Consider the following 13210-nt stretch of genomic DNA (forward strand, 5'->3'; position numbering starts at 1 on the left):
GGTTGCTCTGTTTGGAAATGGTAAATGGACTGTACTTTTATAGTCTTCCGACCACTCAAAGCACTTTTTACACCACGCGTCACATTCACCCATTCACACACATTCATATGGTGGCAAGGTCCCAACCGGCCCATCAGAGGGAATCCAATCATTCACACACATTCACATAAGAGCACTTTGGGGTTCAGTATCTTGCCCAAGGACATTTTGACATGCGGACTGGAGGAGCCAGGAATCAAACTGCCGATCTTCCAGCTAGCTCCTGAGCCACAGCCTCTTCCATTTTAAAGTGAGACAGAACCAGATGTTTCCTATTGAAAAGCTTCAGGAAGAAACTGCATTGCACTTTGTCAGAGGCAGGGAGGTTACCCAGACATACAATTGCCAAACCAACCAGTTAGCTAGTATTCAGCCTGAAATCAGTCCTGTGTTAAAACAACAGCAACTGTTTTATTTTTCATCTTTCCAATCACAAGGTAAGCAGTAGAAATACAGCATTCATAGTAATCCACCAGGAATGTGCACTTGCATGTATGTGACTGGCCAATGCTGCACCATCCCGGATGACCTCACGACAACCTTGCATTGTTCTGCCTGCTCTGAATGAAAGTTCACCCAAGCCACCAAAACAGCAATGACCGCTACTGTGGAGCCCTACGGGTTGGCACCTCTGCCATGCCACTGGATTGGCTCCAAAATTAATTCGTTTCCTCAAATGGGTGAAACAGCGGGCTGGGTTGCAACCACTTTTAATTGTAAGATAGTGTGTGGTCAAACATGATACATCAGACTAACTAATGTCTACCAAACGGAAGACAGGTGAGGTTGCCAATCTTCCATTAAAAGTAGTTTACCTTAGTGTTGCCATGTGAACAAGCGGTAGAGAGTGTATTTGGGGCTATTTGATGTTTCTATCTGTTGAGGTAGCACTGTCACTGTAAGAACAGCTTAAGGGTAGATCTTGCAAGAGTGCAGAGCTCTAATGAGATGTTACGCACTAGGAAGCTGCTGTACCGCGAAACTAGTGACTGCTGAGGTGTGTATTTTTCGCTTTTTTTTAGGAAAAATATCCTGATAAATGTTATTCAAACACAAAAATGGTTAGCAGCATCAGTAGATGAGAGTATAGTTAAGCTAACAGACTAAGTTTGATGAATGATGATTCTGTATTCTTACCAATTTTTGTAGATTGGTAAAAGGTAAAAGGTCAAACACTGAACAGCGGAGCAGTGTAAGTGGTGATAAAGTAAACTGATGGATAGAATCATAGCATCATAGGGGAGTATGCTGACTATTTCACTAAACTGTGCCCTTTTTGTATGCTTCTGCTGAATTTAGAGGAGAGATAGAGTGCCGTGTTGGGTTCTAGGTGTGTGTACCCCAGGCTGAACAAATGTATTTATTTGTGTTGTATTTCTATTTTTTATTTAGGAAACAAGCCACAACTGTTGTCTATAGATACTTCATGTCTAGAGTTCATTAGATTTAGCTTTCTGTAGGAAATATTGAGCTGGAGATTGTCTATTGTAAGTGTTAATGTACCCTGATATTCTGGGTGGTCAACCTGCACCATTGTTATTAGCACTATAGTAGATAGTTAGGGGCTAAAAGCCAATTTCAAGTTTTCTTAGGGAAGGTGCTTCAGGAAAGTTGTTCATAGGAGAAATATCTGCTTCCTTATTGGTTTGTTGAGTGAGTACAAAACAAGGAAAAAACAATTATTTTGTTATCACTGTGATTATCTTAAACCCTCAAAATTACAGAATTAACACCGCTCTTTATTGAGTGTAGTCGGGGAATTAAAGACCCCACAAAAAGAAGTTTGCTCTGTGTCCAGTCCCATCATTTATGACCAGGCTACATTAGTATAAAATATTCAGAGGCAGGTACTGTCATGTCACTGTGAAACGGTGAATGAACAAATCGCTTAAAAGAAACTCTCAAGTGAACCATGAAGCCAGTCATACTCTGGCCTCACAACAATACAAAGTTAACAGCATAATTTAAATGAAACTTAGCTAGCTTCTTTGTCAGTGCTGCTAATGATATCAGCTCTGTTGTTTTGCAAGACTGGTTAGCCAGCAGTGATGGTTAGCCAACACAGCAACACATACAGTGGGACATTAAAGAGGACACAATGTACTTTTTGTTGTTTTCTGTTATTTATATACTGTTAAACATGGTCTAGGTTCCAAAACTTGAGGTGAACGTATGAAGAAATGCTGCCTGCAAGTCAAAAGTCACGGCTTCAACCTGCAGTGAACGTTTCGATTGCAACGTTTTTTTCTACCTTGCTGACGAGCTGACATCGGCTCATCACACATGCCCTAAATGCCATAAATGGCATTCCTTTCCATAGCCTTGGTTGCTAAGGTTGTTGCTAAGGTTTTTCGGTGTGTTGTTTGCATTGTCCACTCTCATACATCTCAAACATGTACCGATGGATTTGAGAAGTTGACACAAAAGTAGTGAAATCCTGTCACTATAGTTTGTATAATGGTTTCCTAGAAGCTGGCCAATCAGAACAGAGTGGGCTCATCGGTAGGGGAGCCTTAAAGAGACAGAAGCTAAAATGGCCTATTTCAGGCAGAGGCTGAACTGAGGGGCTGCATAAAGGGCCAGTATAAGATAAATAAGGAGTTCCTTGAACTATAAATCATGCAAAGATATTCCAGTGTATCTTCCCAGAATATAAATATAAACCTGGAAATTTGCATATGCCCCTGTCAAACATGACATGTTACAACTCAGAGGTCATATAGTGAACTGTGTATTTTTTTGTGTATTTGTTTGCTTTAACCCACTGAATGTCCTTGTGGTTCTCTCTCTCGCTGGTGAACCTGCTGTGGTAGCTCTACGTGTAATGGGCTGCAGGTGAGCCTCTTTGATTGGCTGAGTGAATGATTGTGATTGTGTGTGTGAGGAAATTGTTCCAGGGATTATTTCCAGCCTCAGAGCTCGAGGTGTAAAGGCTGATTTGCCCTAACTCCTGCAGGCTTTCCTCTCTCCACCTCCAACCAGTCATCCAGCCAGCCAACATATCATTGTAAATTGTCAAGTATTGTAAATAGTTTTGCAAATATATATAGAACAGTCCAGAGGGGTGATCCATCAACGCAGCTAAAGAAAGCTGAGCTTACTTGAAAAAGCCTGGCTAGAATTAACGTTCACTTGAGGCTCATGCTGTTCTACTAACACAGCTTAGCCCTGTCTAGTCAATGCTAACTCTAGCCAGGCTGGAATAAGCTTGCAGTGTACACATGCACAGAGTACATAAGCAGCCCAGAACAGTCAATGGTCGAAAAGACCATAATACTATGTTGCAAAAAGAGGTGAAAACTAGAACGATGTTCTTCTCAGCAGCAGAACAAACCTGCTGATGAAACTATATGAAGAATATAAAGGACTGTTCACCAAAAAGGGCAATATTGCCACAATTAACAAGGTGAGGGAGATGGCTGGCAGAAAATTGCTGACAGATCAAAAGCATAAATTATATGATTTCATGCAGGCAGCCAGTGATGGCTTAAAAGGTAGAGGAGCGAGCTTGTAACTAGACGGTTGACAGTTTGATCCCCCTGACCAGCAGGAAGAATCTGGGTGGGGAAAATGAAGAGCAGCGCTTGTCCTTATTTATGGTTTTATCTTTATTTGTTAATAAATGAGCCCTCAGATCACTGACTGTGTCTATATTATAAGGAGGCTAGATGATATCAGATGTATGTTTAAAATTATTAATAACTTAAGAGAACCAACTTACCATTACCAACATTATCATCTACTCTTAGACACATTTTCTCTTTCACAGCGTTTACAAGCATCAGTGAAAAATTAACAAGTTGCAGTTGGAGGTGAAGAGACGGGAGGGGGATATAAGTACAGTGGAAACCGCTTATAGTGATCATGTCTGTCCGGGTCAAATATCACTATAAGCAGATGATTATTATAACTGTTTTTTTTTTCTCATGCAGAATACCATCTAATTGACATTTATATAGCCAATTTATTTATTTATTTATAGTCTACATGAATATAAAGAAATGAAATGGATAGCTTCCAAATTTTCTGAATTTTATTGACTTTTTCAAAATACAGCACAACTGTTTCAAACAAGTGTGTGCAGAGTTTTGAAGCAGTGGGTTCTGAATTTTGCCGATGACAAGTTCCTTCTTTTCCCCGGCAGCAGAACAGACGAAGAGAGCAGTGATCCATTCCTTCTTTCCCCTCTTTTATTGTCAAAAACTTTGAGGAGACTACATTTTTCACTGAGAGAAAATGACTTTCTTTTCCCCCATCATGGTTTCAGTGTGCATGCAGCAACAGCCTCAAGTAGGCGGTAATGGTGCCACAGCCGCTTATCATGGGAGTATAGTTAAAAAAATAGATTTACCATAGTTTTAAAATGTTTTTCCATATGTTCTCATGTGAAAAGACCCAAAATGAACACTGTAAGTGGACTACTTGATTTCTATAGGTGAATTATTTTAACAGCATAAACTTTGTATAGGAATGATTCTGTCCAAAGCTTCTGCCATGACACCTCGCTCTGGAATATCCAATCTACGTCGCATCTCAAGGCACACTGGGTAATGTAGGCCCAGCAAGGGCCCTCCTCCTCCTACGCCAAAACGGTGACAGAAATTTGAAACTGAAAAAGAGAAAGTTGAAACTGAAAACCAGTGACACTGAAAAAATACTGATAACGTAAATCTGTCACTGAAGAAAGACAGACATGAAGAAAAAATCTTAAGATTGACATTGAAAAACACATCATCATGCAAAAAATATCAAAATAAAATAAGATAATAAGAATGAAAGATTGTAATTTCTTAAAATGCCTGTGTTTTATTTTTCAGTGGAACTTTTTTCAATGCCTATACTTGTTTCAGTGCCAATACATGTTTCTTTTTTCAGTGCAGATTTGATTTCAATGCTAAATTTTATTTTCGCTGCCAAAATGTAAATGTCACTGTTCTGGCCCCATAATACATGCACTAATACTTTTGAACATTTCGATCTATGAATTAGGGCTGCACCTAACTTATTTTTAGTATCAATGAATCTGTCAATTATTTTCTTGATTAACTGATTAGTTATCTGTTCTATAAAGAAACCAGAAAATATTCATATTTAAGAAGCTGGAACATGAGAATTTTGCCATTTTTTCTTAAAAAAATGACTCAAAACGTAAATCAATTATCAAAAAAATTTGTGATCAGTCGACTAATTGATTAATCATTGCAGCTCTACTTTGAATGTTTAGTGTTCAGTTTTTTCAGTATACAGTAAGCTACTGATCTCTATGAGAGTATAAGCTTTGTGGTACTGTATTTCTGTATACTGAGAAAATACATTAATTCAATTGAAGTTAATTTAACTGACCTCTCTGAAATAACAGCTGGCCCCAGCCTGGCCCCTGTGCTTTAAATGAGCTAGAACTGCCACTGAGAGGTAGGGATGTAGCGTTTGCTGCATACCTGTAGAAGTGGAAGGTAGCCATTTTACTTCTCACTCAACAGAGCTAAACACAAGACCACATGGGACACATGTCAGGGTCTGATTAATCCTTGCTTGGTCATCTGCATGAGGGTATCTGAACCCCAATGACCGGGGTTACATCACTGATGATGTGTTCCAGTGCATCTCAGGGTGTATTCCAGAATCAACCGAAACTGAGTTTAATATGGAAAACGATGTGAAATGTGATGTGCCCGAAAGGAATCTATATTACCAATACATCTGGAAACGTAACATTATGTTGGTATTGATGAACTTGATTGGCTTTGTCAGTTAGTTAGTTGAGTTAAACTTAACAGAAAATAAAATGCATGTCTATTTCAGATTGTCCTTTATATCATGATTCAAGAAAGATGATGAATTATTGGCATTTATGGCTTCCACAAGCTTGCAGGTGATGTGCTTCTGGCTGCTCAGTTTGCGCTGAACTGTGTATTCATTTGCAGTATAGTATCTTGCCATCTGAGATATAATTAATTTAATTTGGGGGGATTCACTTTCTCATCAGATGCCTTGTCGCTGCTCAGATTCTTTGAGAGCTCCCTCAGAGCTGCCAAATCTAACCATTTGCTATAAATGGTCAACTCCCTGACTGAATGTCTTTGGTTTAGAGGCATGTACAATATGTGGTCTACAGCAGTGGTGTGTCTTCCTTTCTCTGGAACATGAGTGTCTGCCATAGTTCTTAAATCATATGTTGTATTGTCATGTGCCATGTAATCCTGTGTTGGATGGACCATTTCAGTGGTATGATGTAAAAATAAGAAGCCCAATCATTGATTCCATCATCCACTAATTCATTATATTACTGTAATATAATCTATTCCATGTTCCAGGGGAACTCTCTGCATGAGGAATGGTGTTTCAGATGTCTTTTATACCTTGATAAACTATGAATTCTTTTCACATTTAGAACTTTTCCTTCAGCATGGAAATTGACATTTTTTATAGGTGTTACTGAAAAAAACGGCAGAAAAATAATGTGTAAATGGCACCCTCAGTATTAACTGCTATTGTTGCAGAGTTCATCTCTTTTATTTACTCTGACAGATGACTTGCATGTTTGCATGAGATAAACTGCTGTTTTCCCATCGTGTCAGCTTCTCATTTTCACTGCTTTCTTCCTGAATGAGTGTTTTCTCACATTCTCTTCTGTAGCAATCCTGTTTCACAGCACAGCAGGCTGCTTTGATGTCAGTATGCTGCCTAATGTGGATGTTAACACTCATGCATTCAATAGTTCCTGAAATCTAATGGCATTAAAACAGCTCCTAGTAATGTGGAGGGCAACATTTGATAACATTCCACTACAGACATGCTACTGCAGTTTTTTCATGTTTCCACCATGAAACAATGCAGGATCAACCAGCAAATAAATTGAATCTGTATCAACTTTTGTCACATGTCTTCTGGCAATGCACTGTGTCGGTCAGTTAACTACCAGGAATGCATGTGAGCATGCATTCCTGGTAGTTAACTTTGTAACATTAACAGTGTAGTTCTATTGTTTACTTTGTGACTGCTGGACTGAGGATATTTTCCTGTAACTGTAATGTATCCACCACAGTTTGTACCTTTTTGTGTGAGTGATTTGCAAACAGCATGGTAACAGCAAGATCTTTTCCCCAATTATGACTGTTTGCAAGTTTGAAGTGATTGACCATTGAGGGTGGTCATAGAGTGTTGTTTGACATGTAAAATTGTTCCACATAAGCAGCTGCAAACCCTTGGGGCCCACCTGCAACCAATTTTGAGTTGAGTTTTCACTAGCAACCAAGGGGATCATGCTTCCTAGACTATGACTTACAGTAAATAAGTGAGGAAATGATAGATAGATAGATAGATAGATAGATAGATAGATAGATAGATAGATAGACAGACAGACAGACAGACAGACAGACAGACAGACAGACAGATAGATAGATAGATAGATAGATAGATAGATAGATAGATAGATAGATAGATAGATAGATAGATAGATAGATAGATAGACAGATGTCTGATGATAAGCCTTCAAACTCATGGATATATTGCTAAAACTTTAATGCATCCACCACAGTTTGTGCCCTCAGTTGATACATTTGAAAAAATATTATTTCTGCAGTAAAGAATAAATTATTACTGTTTAGTTCAAAGATATAATACTGTACTACTCTGTTGGACACTATGATAATACTTTGACAAACTGTCAAAACAAGCAAATAGAGCCAAAATAATCAGTGAAGTAATCTGTTGTCAAATGATAAAGTTATTGGCAGCTATTTTCATTGTTGAGTCATTTACAGTATCAAACAACTAATGCAATCCTTCTCTGCTGCAGCTTCTCCAATGTGAAGATTTACTTGACAATAACTTGTGCTAGTACTTTTTAAAATATTTTCTGACAGTATATGAACTAAATCATTAATTGATTAATTAGAAAACAATCAATAGATTAATGAAGACTCAGAGTGATAATTGAAAATGATCAGACTGTGAATACCAGATTTGTTTATTTAATCCAACCGGTCAAAGCAGATGGCCGCCCACCAAGAGCCGGGTTCTGCTTGAGGTTTCTTCCCGTTAAAGGGGAGTTTTTCCTCACTGCTGTCATCAAGTGCTGCTCATGGGAGAATTGTTGGGTCTCTGTAAATTAAAGAGTACGGTCTAGACCTGCTCTATGTGAAAAGTGCCCTGAGATGACTTTTGTCGTAATTTTGGCGCTATATAAATAAAAGTGAATTGAATTGAATATTGCATTTCAAATGAAGTTGAGACAGCAGCACTTGTAAGTCTATCTGGTTACAGCAAACATCCTGGTTTACAGTAATCCGTCACACATTAAATATGTACTTGGAAGGCACAAATTCCTGAAATAAATAAATATTTATTTAAGTCCCATTTCACTTGTTTCTGCTGCCTTTTCTTGTGTCTTGTGCTTCAGAATTTAAGAGTTTAAAACAATGCAGAATTAACTAAATTGCTGCAACAGCATCAATGAGTGGAAATATAGTATGTCCTGATTAAATTTTAAAAAAAAGATGTTTTAGATATCAAGTGTGTGTGTGTGTGTGTGTGTGTGTGTGTTAATATCAGTGAAGCAGGTGGATTTCCCACTGTGAAGCTGACTCCCTGCAGGCTGTGAAGGTTGACAGGGGCAGAGGAGAGTGTAAGGCAGAGTCAGAGATGAAAGCAGGAACAAAACTGAGTGAACTGGTAAAATGTCAAGAGTTGAGGAATCCTCTAAGATCAGCCTGCTAACTCTGTCTGCCGGCCTTCGGTTTACCTCATCCGACTAAAGATGGAGAAGAACATCCATTTCTTCTTGATGCATAGCAGATAACACAAACACATCTCCCAGCATCCACATCTGATGCTGTCATCTAAGTCAATTAAGATGAAGCATAGAAAAGAAAAGCAGCATAAAACTGAGGGGTACTTAACATTCAACCAAAGCACACAAGCTTGCCTCAAAGGGCTTTACAATCTGCATAACACATGACCCTCAATTTAGACAAGGAAAAAATACACACAGAAAGCAAGAAAGAAACCTCAGCAAAGGCAACAGGTGGGATCCCTCTTTCAGGACTGATCAGTGGCTGACTCAGGCTGTCTGAGGGGTAGGGGTGAAAAAATATAAAGGGCACCTGATAGGCACCAATTAAGATTAACATGTTATAGTGTGACTCAGAATATAAGGAAGGGATACAGCCAATGGGTAACTTTAAAATGTTTATTTCTCAAACACATCTGTAGTAAAAACATGGAACTATTAACATTTTGAGAATTAGCTGTTTTGAGCGGTCTTGTCAGGGGAGCGGTCATGAGTTTGTAAATGTTAATGACCTCATTATGGTCAATTGGGATGTGCCTCTCAATGTACAACAGCAGAGAATCTGAGGGTGTCTCTTTCCAAGCTGGGCCTTGATCCCCTTCAGTTTGGAGAATGATCACTTGACTGATACAGTTGTCGCTGGCTATGTAGCATTTATTTTGAGGAGTTTTGTCAGCTTTGGGAAGACTGTGTCCACATCATTTTCTTTAAGGCATGTAAGCATAGCTTGGATATTGCTGGTAGGGAGAGCATAGGATTGTCATAGAATTGGCAAATATCATTAAAAGACTGGGCAGTTCTTACATTTGTCATTTCTTTCCTGTTCCTAGGGGTGGTGAATAAAGAATATGTGAATGAATTTCCTAAAGATTTGAACACACCACAAGGCTGATTTCCAGTTTGTACCAAATATTAATATAGAGATGGCTAAGTATGTATCTAGCTAGCTAGCTACTATCCATCTAGCATATTGTTAGCATGTTATAGAGCTTTGGACAGGCCTAAACATAAAACCAACTTAGAAAATGCAGTCGACATAGACTCGTAATGCATAGTTAATAAAATGTAATCTATACACTTGTTTTAATTACATAAGCCTTGCTATGTGACCTACCTCACAAATTAGTAGTAGTATTTATTTAAAATAAATCAAAGACATTTGATTTAATATTTAAAGGGCACAAGCAAAATATCTAGCTTTAGCTAAGAAAGCATAAACCTTCCTCTGTAATTGATGTTGGTTGAGCTTAGGGTAGTGATATATTCTGCAGTTTTATGGGCATTGCTGCAGGCAACAAGCAACAGTGGGAGCTAGGGTCAAATATGCTGAGGCAACTCCTAGGGTACTGTTGGATATTAGAAATTGTCCATAATATTGCTTTGTTTATTGCTATCCTTAGGTTAGGGATACTCAATTTTTTGGGCAATATGGCAAAAGCAGATATACTTTAATACCATCATAGTAATAAAACTCTAGTAGCAGACTGGTATAATCTGACAAGTAAATTTTAAAACTTTCATGTTGGATGTAGCATCTTGTAATTTATGTATCTTTGCACAGCTGTTTTTACCCCCTTTTTACTATTTCGGCTGAGGCAGTTGTTGACCTAGGGCTATCATACAAAATCTACCAACAACCACTTGGCAAAATCAGCCAAAAGCTGTTAAATGAGTAAATGTGGTTGTTTTTTTTAATGCTATTTGTCTTTTAATTGAATTATAGTAAGATAATAGAAGATGCCATTGGGATGTTGAAGGTTTATTTCTATTCTTCCAACTGAGTAAGATTTTTTCTAAGTTATTGTTAAGGCAATCAATATGGGAAGTTCATATTTCAGTCGCAATTCAACAAGGGAAAGTTCTCCTAGCAGACACACAGATGGTGAGATTAGAATGTTGCAACCTACTCCAGGATAGTTTACCTGTAATGTTCATCCATAATGTGTGAATGAGTGGTGTTGGGCCGTGGCTACAAGTTTGGCTATCAGCAATAATTAACGATTATCAAAGATAATCGTTAATTATTAAAATAAATAAAATTATTAATAAGAATTAATAATAACGGGGCACCAGCCTGGACTCAGGGAAAAAGATAGCCAATTCAGTCTCAAAGTGTACTAATCTATCAATTTGACTTTGATTAATAATTAATTTAATAACTATAAACAAAATCACCATATCAATAGCTAGTTAAGGCTGAAGGATTTGGAGTTCTTCACAGAGCAGAGGTTGGCAAAACTCATTCTTGTGCAACATTAAAACAGACAACAGGTATATCCAAAAGCATTTATTTAACAAAAGGGTAAAAGCAACACACAATACTAATCTAGCTAAGTGTACCTATATACAAGTGTGAGTGTGTGTGTGTGTGTGTGTGTGTGTGTGTGTGTGTGTGTGTGTGTAGGGAAGACAATAGCAAGATGGCTGCAGTCACCTGGTGACTGAGCACATGGCATGCTGACAATTTGGCTGATAAAGGGAACTACAGAGATAAAAGGCCAGACCATGTGGAACCACATGTGCTGCCTGAACCAAAGTTCGCCAAACTAGGTTTTAACCTCTTAACTGTGTGGTTCTCTATTCAAGGCCAACTGGTGTATGCTAAAGGTGCCAGGTTAAAATGAGGTTAGTTGCATGCAAGGCCTAGTTACTGGATGTAACATGTGTTAAGCATGCTAACATTAACCTAGCGGTGTGGCTATGCAGTAACCTGACTATAGGCAACACCTTAACCAAATCAATACACGTACAGTACATTGTTTGAGCTAAACATTCTTGCTTAGCCATACTATGCTTCACTGTGTTGCTAGGCTATGCCCAGTTGTTACCAGTCCATGAAGGAAGAGATATTTTGTGGTGTCCTGCTTTGTAGCCGGTGAATCCGTGGGTGAGTCAGGCTGAGAAGGCTTTGGCTCTGAAGCTGAAAGATGCAGGCGTTGCTGGGGAGACAGCACTCCAGTCGTGCAGAGGGCCCAGGTCACTCCTTTGTGTAGAGTTAGCGGCAAGCTAACTCCATTTCGCGGCTCATGTACTTGTTAAACTGGCCAGCAGACTTGTGTTTTAGCTGCTGGCACAAGGAAACTTAGTTTCTGAGTCTTAGGCAGGCTCTTGCGTCTTCTGCCGTAAAGAAGACTGTGTGTGTCTGCTGTGAGCAGGCCACACAAGAAATCAGAGAGCTGCTCCAGCAGCTGCTGGAGGTGTGAAAGAGCAAGCATCTGCTCCTGCAGCTGAAGGAGAAAGAGAGCAAGGAGCTGCTCCTGCTGCAACTCGTGGAGAAAAGAGCAAGATAAGAGGGGAATCTCTAGTTTTGATAACCTGGATCCATGGGTGGAGCTTCACACTTTGGGTGCGAACCCCCAGGGCTCAGGTTTCTTGGAGTCTTGAAACATGTGGTAAACTGTGGTCCACATGTAGTCCCAACAGTGGGCAGAGCTAGGTGGCATGTAAATAGTCACGAGTAGTGTGCAGGTGTTGTTATCTGTGAGTTCCATTTTGTGTAGTTTATTTTGGGTGAGGTGAACTAGAATTTTGCATTGAAAAAGTTGTCATTTGGTATTATGGGACAGATTTTCAAACAAACAGCTTTCTCCCAATCATGGCCTGGTAATGGGAGATCTGTAATGTATGGAAGTCTGTAGATTTTTGAATTGTTTTTTGTGAGTCATAAGGTGGACATAAGGTCCATAAGGTCATAATTTTAAATTGATTGACTATTGAGGTTGTTGCAGAGTGTTGTTTGAAAGGCTGAGTATTTCTGTTAGACAATGTTTCACTTGTAAGTATTGCAAGAAGCTGTTACCACCGATATCATATCTCTGTTTAAGAGTTTCATAATGTATCAGTGAGCCTCCATCAAGTAAAGGTTCCAGATGGGTAATTTCTAATATTTTACATGAACTGAATGCTAGTGGTTTAGTTTTGATTTGAAAGTCTGTATTATGCCAGATTGAACTGCTTACAGTTGGCAGTGTCACTGCTTTTGAATTTGGCCTTTAGGACACATTTTGTTAGGCCTAAACATAGCCATGACTGTCATCGCTAATGTTGAGTTTATGTGTTAGTTTTAAACATTGTCCACCTTTTCCTGTTTCATTTCCTTTTATTTAAAAATGTATTTTACAGTTAATCTATGATAACTTCTAGTCAGTGTTTCAATAAAATCTATTTATATTTGCATTCCTTTTGTCTGTAATATTGACTGAAAATGTTAGATTTCACATTCAAATCTGACTGTCAATTGAAAGGACAAGCAATCATACCATACAGATAAAAGTGAAAATACTCCCACACAACATTTCAGACTTCTGACCTTTCTCAAGAAATTGTCTTGAAAGGTCTTGAGAAAGGTCAGAAGTACCTGAGAACTGAGATGTTGACAAA

Source organism: Thunnus albacares, chromosome 1 (assembly GCF_914725855.1).
Source record: "Thunnus albacares chromosome 1, fThuAlb1.1, whole genome shotgun sequence".
In the NCBI taxonomy this organism is placed as follows: domain Eukaryota; kingdom Metazoa; phylum Chordata; class Actinopteri; order Scombriformes; family Scombridae; genus Thunnus; species Thunnus albacares.